Source organism: Triticum aestivum, chromosome 3D, assembly GCF_018294505.1.
Source record: "Triticum aestivum cultivar Chinese Spring chromosome 3D, IWGSC CS RefSeq v2.1, whole genome shotgun sequence".
Taxonomy (NCBI): Eukaryota; Viridiplantae; Streptophyta; class Magnoliopsida; order Poales; family Poaceae; genus Triticum; species Triticum aestivum.
The window spans coordinates 351,718,874-351,730,008 of NC_057802.1; positions in this window are offsets into that span (position 1 = coordinate 351,718,874).

Sequence of the window (11,135 nt, forward strand, 5' to 3'; positions counted from 1 at the left end):
ATTGGAAACTTATATGATGTAAAGTAGACCCGGGGGCCATAGGTTTCACTAGTGGCTTCTCTCAAGATAGCATGTATTACGGTGGGTGAACAAATTACTGCCGAGCAATTGATAGAAAATCGCATAGTTATGATGATATCTAAGGCAATGATCATGAATATAGGCATCACGTCCGTGACAAGTAGACCAAAACGATTCTGCATCTACTACTATTAATCCACACATTGACCGCTATCCAGCATGCATCTAGAGTATTAAGTTCATAAGAATAGAGTAACACATTAGGCAAGATGACATGATGTAGAGGGATAAACTCAAGCAATATGACATAAACCCCATATTTTTATCCTCGATGGCAACAATACAATGTGTGCCTTGCTGCCCCTGTTGTCACTGGGAAAGGACACCGCAAGATTGAACCCAAAGCTAAGCACTTCTCCCATTACAAGAAAGATCAATCTAGTAGGCCAAACTAAACCGATAATTCGAAGAGACTTGCAAAGATATCAAATCATGCATATAAGAATTCAGAGAAGATTCAAATAATATTCATAGATAATCAAGTTCATAAACCCACAATTCATCGGATCTTGGCAAACACATCGCAGTTACATCGAATAGATCTCCAAGAGAATCGAGGAGAACTTTGTATTGAGATCCAAAGAGAGAGAAGAAGCCATCTAGTTAATAACTATGGACCCGAAGGTCTGTGATAAACTACTCACATATCATCAGAGAGGCTATGGTGTTGATGTAAAAGCCCTCCATGATCGAATCCCCCACCAGCAGATCGCCCGAAAAGGCCCCAAGATGGGATCTCACGGGTACAGAAGGTTGCGGTGGTGGAAAAGGTATTTCGTGGCTCTCCCTGAAGGTTTCAGGGTATAAGAGTATATATAGGCGAAAGAAGTAGGTCGGTGGAGTTGCGAGGGGCCCACGAGGGTGGGGGGCGCGCCCACCCCCCGGGGCGCGCCCTCCTGCCTCGTGGCTTCCTCGTTGCTTCCTTGATGTCCACTCCAAGTCTCCTGGATTGCGTTTGTTCCAAAAACGATCCTCGAGAAGGTTTAATTCCGTTTGATATTCCTTTTCTGCGAAACACTGAAATAGGCAAAAAAACAGCAATTTGCACTAGGCCTTCGGTTAATAGGTTAGTCCCAAAAATAATATAAAAAGGTATATTAAAGCCCATTAAACATCCAAAATAGATAATATAATAGCATGGAACAATCAAAAATTATAGATACATTGCAGACGTATCACCCTCCACCGGCTACTGTTCAATCAGCCCTCCACGAGGTCTTGTTCTTCTAGCCCTCCACGGGGTCCTGTTCATCCAGCCCTCCTCGGGGTCCTATTCATCCACCATCTCAATCAATCGGGGTACTGTTCATCCAGTGGCAACGGCCTCTACTACAACGGGGTCCTGTTCATCCAAACCCCCAAACAACACTCACTGTTCATCCAGAGGCAGCATCGACCGGCTTCAGTTAGCAGCAGTAGCGAAGGAAACGCTCGATCGGGTTCAGTTAACAGCCATCGATCAATCGCTCGGGTTCAGTAACGCGTAGCCTGCAGCGCAATCGCTCGGGTTCAGTTAGAGCCCAACGCCTCGCTCGGGTTCAGTTAGAGCGCAACTCCTCGCACACACGTGCGTACGTATGAGATAAACGCGCATCACTCGGCCCCCGACCACCCACAGTAACCGGGGACTCCCCTGATATTTTCCTCGCCCTCGCTTCTACCACGGTTTTCTCCGTTATGGACGGCCCAAAGAATGTCATGCAGCTGCGTCTCCGGCCCGCCCGGACAAAAAGCCCATTTTCCGTCATGATTTTTTGTCATAGAAGTAGGAGCCCACCACATCTATGATGATACCGGGTTTTGTCACAATTATCGTCATAGAAGTGTCATAAGCATGACAGGAAAAAAATTCGTTCGGCCCAAAATGTCACAGATGTGTCTTTTTTGTAGTGGAGTGAGTAATTCCTTCGTAGGCTCGCTGGTCGGTGAGGAGTTGGATGAGATTCATCATGTAATCGAGTTAGTTTTGTTAGATCTTGATCCCTAGTATCCACTGTGTTCTAAGATTGGTGTTGCTATGACTTTCCTATGCTTAATGCTTGTCACTTTGGGCTCGGGTGCCATGAACTTAGATCTGAACCGTTTATGTTATCACAATTATATCCATGTTCTAGATCCGATCTTGCAAGTTATAGTCACCTACTACGTCTTATGATCCGGCAACCCCGGAGTGACAATAGTCGGGACCACTCCCGGTGATGACCGTAGCTTGAGGAGTTCTTGTATTCACTATGTGTTAATGCTTTGTTCCGGTTCTCTATTAAGAGGAGGCCTTAATATCCCTTAGTTTCCAATATGGACCCCGCTGCCACGGGAGGGTAGGACAAAAGATGTCATGCAAGTTCTTTCCATAAGCACGCATGACTATTTATGGAATACATGCCTACATTATATCGACGAACTGGAGCTAGTGCCGTATCGCCCTAGGTTATAACTGTCTCATGATGAATATCATCCAACAAGTCACCGATCCAATGCCTACGAACTTATCTTATATATTTTCTTGCTAAGTTACTACTGCTATCATCACTGTTACACTTGCTACAAAAATATTGTTATCACTGTTACCGTTACCGTTACTGCTGCCACTATTATAAAAACTATCATATTACTTTGCTACTGATCACTTTGCTGCAGATAATTAATCTCCAGGTGTGGTTGAATTGAAAACTCAGCTGCTAATACCTTCAAATATTCTTTGGCTCCCCTTGTGTCGAATCTATAAATTTGGGTTGAATACTCTACCCTCGAAAACTGCTGCCCCTATACTTATGGGTTATCAGCTACCGCCGTACTAAGCAAAATAAGATGCATAAAAAGATAAACATCACATGCAATCAAAATATGTGACATGATATGGCCATCATCATCTTGTGCCTTTGATCTCCATCTCCAAAGCACCGTCATGATCTCCATCATCACCGGCTTGACACCTTGATCTCCGTCGTAGCGTCGTTGTCGTCTCGCCAACTATTGCTTCTAAAACTATCGCTACCGCATAGTGATAAAGTAAAGCTATTACATGGCGATTGCATTTCATACAATTAAGCGAAAACCATAAGGCTCCTGCCAGTTGCCGTTAACTTTTACAAAACATGATCATCTCATACAATAACGTATATCACATCATGTTTTGACCATATCACATCACAACATGCCCTGCAAAAGCAAGTTAGATGTCCTCTACTTTGTTGTTGCAAGTTTTACGTGGCTAGTATGGGCTTCTAGCAAGAACCGTTCTTACCTACACATCAAAACCACAACGATTTTTCGTCATGTGTGTTGTTTTAACCTTCAACAAGGACCGGTCGTAGTCAAACTTGATTCAACTAAAGTTGGAGAAACAGACACCTGCCAGCCACCTGTGTGCGAAGCACGTCGGTAGAACCAGTCTCATGAACGTGGTCATGTAATGTTGGTCCGGCCGCTTCATCCAACAATACCGCCGAATCAAAGTAAGACATTGGTGGTAAGCAGTATGACTATTATCGCCCACAACTCTTTGTGTTCTACACTTATACTTCTACTCATGCGTATCATCTACGCATAGACCTGGCTCGGATGCCACTGGTGGGGAACGTAGCATGCAATTTCAAAAAAATTCCTACGATCATGTAAGATCTATCTAGGAGATGCATAGCAACGAGAGGGGGAGAGTGTGACCATGTACCCTCGTAGACCGAAAGCAAAATCGTTAGGTTAACGCGGTTGACGTAGTCGAACGTCTTCACGATCCAACCGATCTAGTACCAAACGTACGGCACCTCCGAGTTCAGCACACGTACAGCTCGATGACGTCCCTCGAACTCTTGATCCAACAGAGGGTCAAGGGAGAGTTCCGTCAGCACGACGGCGTGGTGATGGTGATGGTGATGTGATCCGCGCAAGGCTTCGCCTAAGCACTACGATGCTATGACCGGAGGAGTAAACTGTGGAGGGGGCACCGCACACGGCTAAGAGAACAATTGATGTGCTATGGGGTGCCCCCTGCCCCTGTATATAAAGGAGGGGAGGAGGTGGCTGGCCACAAGGGGGCGCGCCATGGGGGAGTCCTACTAGGACTCCACTCCTAGTAGGATTCGCCCCCCCTTTTTTCCTTTCTTACCGGAGGGGAAAAGGAAGGAGAGGGAGAGGGAAAGGGGGGCGCCGTCCCCTCCCCTTAGTCCAATTCGGACTGCCATGGGGGGGTCACCCCTGGCAGCCCTCCTCTCTCTCCACTAAGGCCCATGTAGGCCCAATACTTCCCCGGGGGGTTCCAGTAACCCCTCGATACTCCGGTAAAATACCCGAACCACTCGAAACCATTCCGATGTCCGAATACTACCTTCTAATATATGAATATTAACCTCTCAACCATTTCGAGACTCCTCGTCGTGTCCGTGATCTCATCCGGGGCTCCGAACAAACTTCAGTCATGAAAACACATAACTCATAATACAAATCGTCATCGAACGTTAAGCGTGCGGACCCTACGGGTTCGAGAACTATGTAGACATGACCGAGACACATCTCCGGTCAATAACCAATAGCGGAACCTGGATGCTCATATTGGTTCCTACATATTCTACGAAGATCTTTATCGGTCAAACCGTAATAACAACATACATTATTCCCTTTGTCAGCGGTATGTTAATTGCCTGAGATTCGATCGTCGGTATCATCATACCTAGTTCAATCTCGTTACCGACAATTCTCTTTACTCGTTCTATAATGCATCATCCCGTAACTAACTCATTAGCCACATTGCTTGCAAGGCTTATAGTGATGCGCATTGCCGAGAGGGCTCAGAGATACCTCTCCGATACTCGGAGTGACAAATCCTAATCTTGATCTATGCAAACCCAACAAACACCTTCGGAGACACCTCTAGAGCATCTTTATCATCACCCAGTTATGTTGTGACGTTTGATAGCACACAAGGTGTTCCTCCGGTATTCGGGAGTTGCATAATCTCATAGTCAGAGGAATATGTATAAGTCATGAAGAAAGCAATAGCAATAAAACTTAACGATCATTATGCTAAGCTAACGGATGGGTGTTGTCCATCACATCATTCTCTAATGATGTGACCCCTTTCATAAAATGACAACACATGTCTATGGTCAGGAAACTTAACCATCTTTGATTAATGAGCTAGTCAAGTAGAGGCATACTAGGGACACTCAGTTTTGTCTATGTATTCACACATTTACTAAGTTTTCGGTTAATACAATTCTAGCATGAATAATAAACATTTATCATGATATAAGGAAATATAAATAACAACTTTATTATTGCCTCTAGGTTATATTTCCTCTAGTTTTGAGGCACCTTTTTTGTGTGTGCACGAGAGCCTTCTCAATAAGTTGGTCATTGCACAAGAATCTCAGTTTTACATTGTAAAGCTATGTCAGTTTTCAAACTGATTCCATAACCCATTCACAATGTGTCATCACATCGTTAGGTTACGTATAACCACTGCACCCTTTTTGCAGTGGACGTTGCACCCACAGTCGTCACTATAAGGCGGACGTTGCACCCACCAAGACCATTCGACCCATGTGTAAGTTTCTTATGATGCATGCGTGTTAAATCAAATGTTAAAGGACTAGGGATGGAACGATAGATAGCTAGATATAGCATCACCGCAACTTTTACACAAGAACCTCCATTTTACATTGTCGGAACCATGCATACCCATGTGAGGGCACCCTTTTTTTATGCATGAGAGCCTTCTCTATAATTTGGTCATTGCACAAGAACCTCTGTTACATTGTCGGAATTTTAATATCCACCCATGGGCACCCTTTTCTTGTGCATGAGAGTCTTCTCCATAAGTTGGTCATTGCACAAGAACTACATTGTCGGAACTATGCATATCCATCCGAGGACACCCTTTTTTCTGTGCACGAGAGCCTTCTCTATAAGTTGGTCGTTGCACAAGAACCTCCGTCTTACATTGTCGGAACCGTGCATATCCATCTGAGAGCACCCTTTTTTGTGCACTAGAGCCTTCTCTATAAGTTGGCCGTTGCACAAGAACCTCAGTTTTACATTGTAAAGCCATGTCTATTTTCCAATTGATTCCATAACCCATTAACAATGTGTCATCGCATCATTAGGTTACACACTGATACGTCTCCAACGTATCTATAATTTATGAAGTATTCATGCTGTTATATTATCTATCTTGGATGTTTAATATGCATTTATATGCTATTTTATATGATTTTTGGGACTAACCTATTAACCTAGAGCCCAGTGCCAGTTTCCGTTTTCTCCTTGTTTTTGAGTTTTGCAGAAAAGGAATACCAAACGGAGTCCAATTGACGTGCCAATTTTTGATGATTTTTTATGGACCAAAAGAAGACCACGGAGCATCAGAGTTGGGCCAGAAGAGTCCCGGGCTGCCCACGAGGGTGGGGGGCGCGCCCACCCCTGGGCGCGTGGGCCTGCCTCGTGGACAGCTCGGGCACCTCCTTGACATGAGACCGACGCCAAAAATTGCTATAAATACAAAAACCTCGGAAAATTAACCTAGATTGGGAGTTCCGCCACCAGAAGCCTCTGTAGCAACGAGAAATCAATCTAGGCCCTCTCCGGCACCCTGCCAAAGGGGGCCATCATCACCGGTGGCCATGGAGGAGTATCCCGGAGAGACCATCAACGCAATGAAGGCCAAGGATCAGAGGGAGAACCTTTCCCCATCTAGGGGGGAGGCCATGGAGGAGGAAGCACAAGGGGGAGAACCTCTCCTCCTCTCTCTTGGTGGCACCGGAGTGCCATTGAGAGGGGAATCATCGCCGCGGTGATCGTCTTCATCAACATCACCATCATCATCACCATCCTCATCTCTTTTACGCCGTCCACTCTCCCGCTCCCCGTTGTAATCCCTACTTGAACATGGTGCTTTATGCCACATATTATGATCCAATGATGTGTTGCCATCCTATGATGTTTTGAGTAGATACCTTTTGTCTTTGGGTTGATTGATGATCTAGATTGGTACGAGTTGTATGTTTTATTTTGGTGCTGTCCTATTGTGCCCTCCGTGTCGCGCAAGCATGAGGGATTCCCGCTGTAGGGTGTTGCAATACGTTCATGATTCACTTATAGTGGGTTGCTTGAGTGACAGAAGCATAAACCCGAGTAAGGGGGTTGTTGCGTATGGGATAAAGGGGACTTGATATGTTAATGCTATGGTTGGGTTTTACCTTAATGATCTTTAGTAGTTGCGGATGCTTGCTAGAGTTCCAATCATAAGTGCATATGATCCAAGTAGAGAAAGTATGTTAGCTTATGCCTCTCCCTCATATGAAATTGCAATGACGACTATCGGTCTTGTTAACAATTGCCTAGGACAATTCCGCACACCGATCCACCATTATTCCACACTCGCTATTTATAATATTTAGTAATATATTCTAACTTTATGATAACAGCACCTACTTTTATATTTTAGCTCTCCGATATCATACAAAGTTATCCACTTCATACCCACAACGTAGTTTTATTTATCGTTTCTAGTTGGAAGCAAACGTTCCGTGTACGTAGAGTCGTATCAGTGGCAGATAGGGCTTGAGAGAATATTGCTCTTACCTTTAGCTCCTTGTGGGTTCGACACTCCATACTTATCACTTCCACCTTTGGAAATAGCTACGATGATTCCCTGCACTTGGGGATTATCACACACAACCACCGCACTCTTTCTTTGAAGTGGATGTTGCACCCACCGAGACCATTCGACCCCGTGTAAAAAAATTATGATGTGTGCGCGTTAAATCAAATGTTAAAAGACTAGGGATGGAGCGATAGATAGCTAGATATAGCACCACCGCAACTTTTACACAAGAACCTCCGTTTTACATTGTCTGAACCATGCATACCCACACGAGGGCACCCTTTTTTGTGTGTACGAGAGCCTTCTCTATAAGTTGGTCGTTGCATAAGAATTTGTGCTTTACATTGTTGGAACCATGCATATCCACCCAAGGGCACCCTTTTTTGTGCACGAGAACCTTCTCTATGAGTTGTTCATTGCTCAAGAACTACATTGTCAGAATCGTGCATATCCATTTGAGGGCACCCTTTATTTGTGCACGAGAGCCTTCTCTATAAGTTTGTCGTTGCACAAGAACCTCCATCTTTCATTGTCGGAACCGTGCATATCCATCCGAGGGCACCCTTTTCTTATGCACGAGAGCCTTCTCTTTAAGTTGGTCGTTGCACAAGAAGCTCAGTTTTACATTGTACAGGCATATCAATTTTCCAGTTGATTCCATAACCCATTCACAATGTGTCATCGCATCGTTAGATTACACATAACCATCGCACCCTTTATTTGTAGTGGACGTTGCACCCATCGTCATCACTATAAGGCGGACGTTGCACCCCACCGAGACCATTCGATCCCGCACTAGTACACGTCGGTGCTATACAAATGGTTTTTAACCCCTTTCCGCGACGGCGTTCAGAACCATCACCTAGTGAGTGACTGCTATAGGGGGGTCCTTCCCACACGACCCAGAAACCGTCGAGGATATGCCCTCCTGGCACACACGCTCGGTAAAATGAGGTCGTGTGCGACCGGCCAGCGACCAAATACGGTTATACGTACAGTAGTGCTAAAAAATACAATTATACAGGAGAAATTGTTTCCGGTCATAAGTACATCCCACACAGTCAGTCCCCGCTAAACGTTTCCGTTCATATATACATCCCACACAGTCACTCTAAGGAAAACATTTGCGCAAGGTGGCGTAACGCAAACAATTTTCAAGAGAATGTCGTGTGTGATTGTTCATTGATCCAACACGGTTTATTCCTAGAAACTGTGTGTGTTGCCTGAGGTCATCGCCCACGGAGTTTTCTCAATAACCGTTTGCAATAGAAAACCCAATTAGCAGGCTAATTGCCCTATTATTAATAATCCATTTACTAATCTAATTGACATTCATATTAAGCACATAATATATTTCATTTCCATATTAAGGAAGCAGGATTTCATAATTGAAATACATCCGAGTACAACATGATATAGCTTCAGCACTCAGCTACCCCATTACACAACTGCACCAGCACCAAGTTTCATATGCAACATCTAGAACCTTTCAAAATTAGCATCATAGACGGTACATAGACAGATGCATCTCATCTGGAAAACTACTGAAGCAGAAGGCGAATATTGAGCCTTCATTCATGTTGAAGGTCTTTGCAACTTTAGGCCAGTGCCTGTGGATGATTGACCGTCCATCCTTCGACCTCTTCAGGAACACTTCAATATTGAACCGTGGATGTTGTATGAAAACTTTCCTTGCCTCCTGACCACAGAGTGGGTTTGAGAGGTAATCATCAGTGAACCCTGAGAACAAGGATGTGCATAAATATCTTCTCTATATTGGAAATGGGCCAAAGAATAAAAAAGGCAAGGAATAATAGTTAGTGCCATCTTGTAAACCTCAGTGCTTCCCATTGTTTCCCTGCAACACATATAAGGTAGTTAGTCATCAGGTTAAGTAAGGGTTCGCACGCTATCTGTAAAATATGCTGATGATAAATAAGCACATTGTAGATTCATCAGATTAATTCAAGCCACATGGAAAACCCATTTATCCAAACCAAGCATGATTAAGAACTAGGAAATATAGCACTTGTATAAGTTTCTCATGTATTAAGTACAGCCAAATTTGATTTATTCCTCACATGGTATACAATAACAGAATGCAGCCACAACAATTGAACATCGCATTGCAGAATTGAACCAAGCAATTAACTAAACACCACAACAAATGAACCAAACATTAACTGAGAACCACATTGCACAATATAACATACTCCTAATAGAAGATCAGACAGTTAACCAAGCCAAGCATGCTTAGCAACTTGGAAAAATAGCAATTGTATTTGTTTCTCATGTATTTAGTACAACCAAATTCGATTCATTTCACACATGGTATACAATAACAGAATGCGGCCACAACAATTGAACATCGCATTGCAGAATTGAACCAAGCAGTTAACTAAACACCACAACAAATGAACCAAACGTTAATTGAGCACCACATTGCACAATATAACATACTCCTAATAGAAGATCAGACAGTTAACCAAACCAAGCATGCTTAACAACTTGGAAATATAGCAATTGTATTTGTTTCTCATGTATTTAGTATAGCCAAATTCAATTTATTTCTCACATGGTATACAATAACAGAATGCACCCACAAGAACTGAACATCGCATTGCAGAATTGAACCAACCAGTTAACTAAATTCCACAACAAATGAACCAAACTTTAACTGAGCACTACATTGCACAATATAACATACTCCTAATAGAAGATCGGATAGTTAACCAAACCAAGCATGCTTGACAACTTGGAAAATTGCACCCTGAAGAATTGAACATCACATTTGCAGAATTGAACCAAACAGTTAACTGAACACCACATTGCACGACATATAGAACATATACTCTAGAGCGGAAGATTGCATGGTAAAAGTAGATAGCACAATCCTCAAGAATTTGTTAAGGAAAGGTAGTAGCTAGCAAACTGAACATGGTTCCTTATAGTGAGCTAATAAGACAAGCTACTCCTCATTGTCGGAGATATCGATGACGATTGCTCCTTGGACATGGAAGAGGGCGAGGCCTCCGCATTGTGGGTGACCTCGTCGTAGTGCTGAGTTGCCTGAGCCGCTCCGAACCTGCTGGCTCTCGAGATGAGGTAAGCACGTGCACGCTGAGAAAACACCTCGTAGTCTTCATCGAAGGCACCGACGGTGGCCTCGAGAAAACGCCACGAACTGTAGTTTAAAGCAGCCAACCGCGTCGCGGCATCGGCGCATGAGGCGTCGACGGTGACCTCAACGGTGAGGTGCTCCTCCAAGATCTGGGGGTCGGCACGAATGGTAGCCATCGCGACCTCATCCGCGCGTGCGGCCGCGATTTGCTTCTCCGCTGCCAAATGCTCCTTGAGATACTTGCTATAATGCGTGCACCATGGCTTAGAGCGGCGCTTATTTGGGTGGAAGGTGTTGCGCTCGTGCCGGCAGTCGGGGCATGTGGGATGTGGA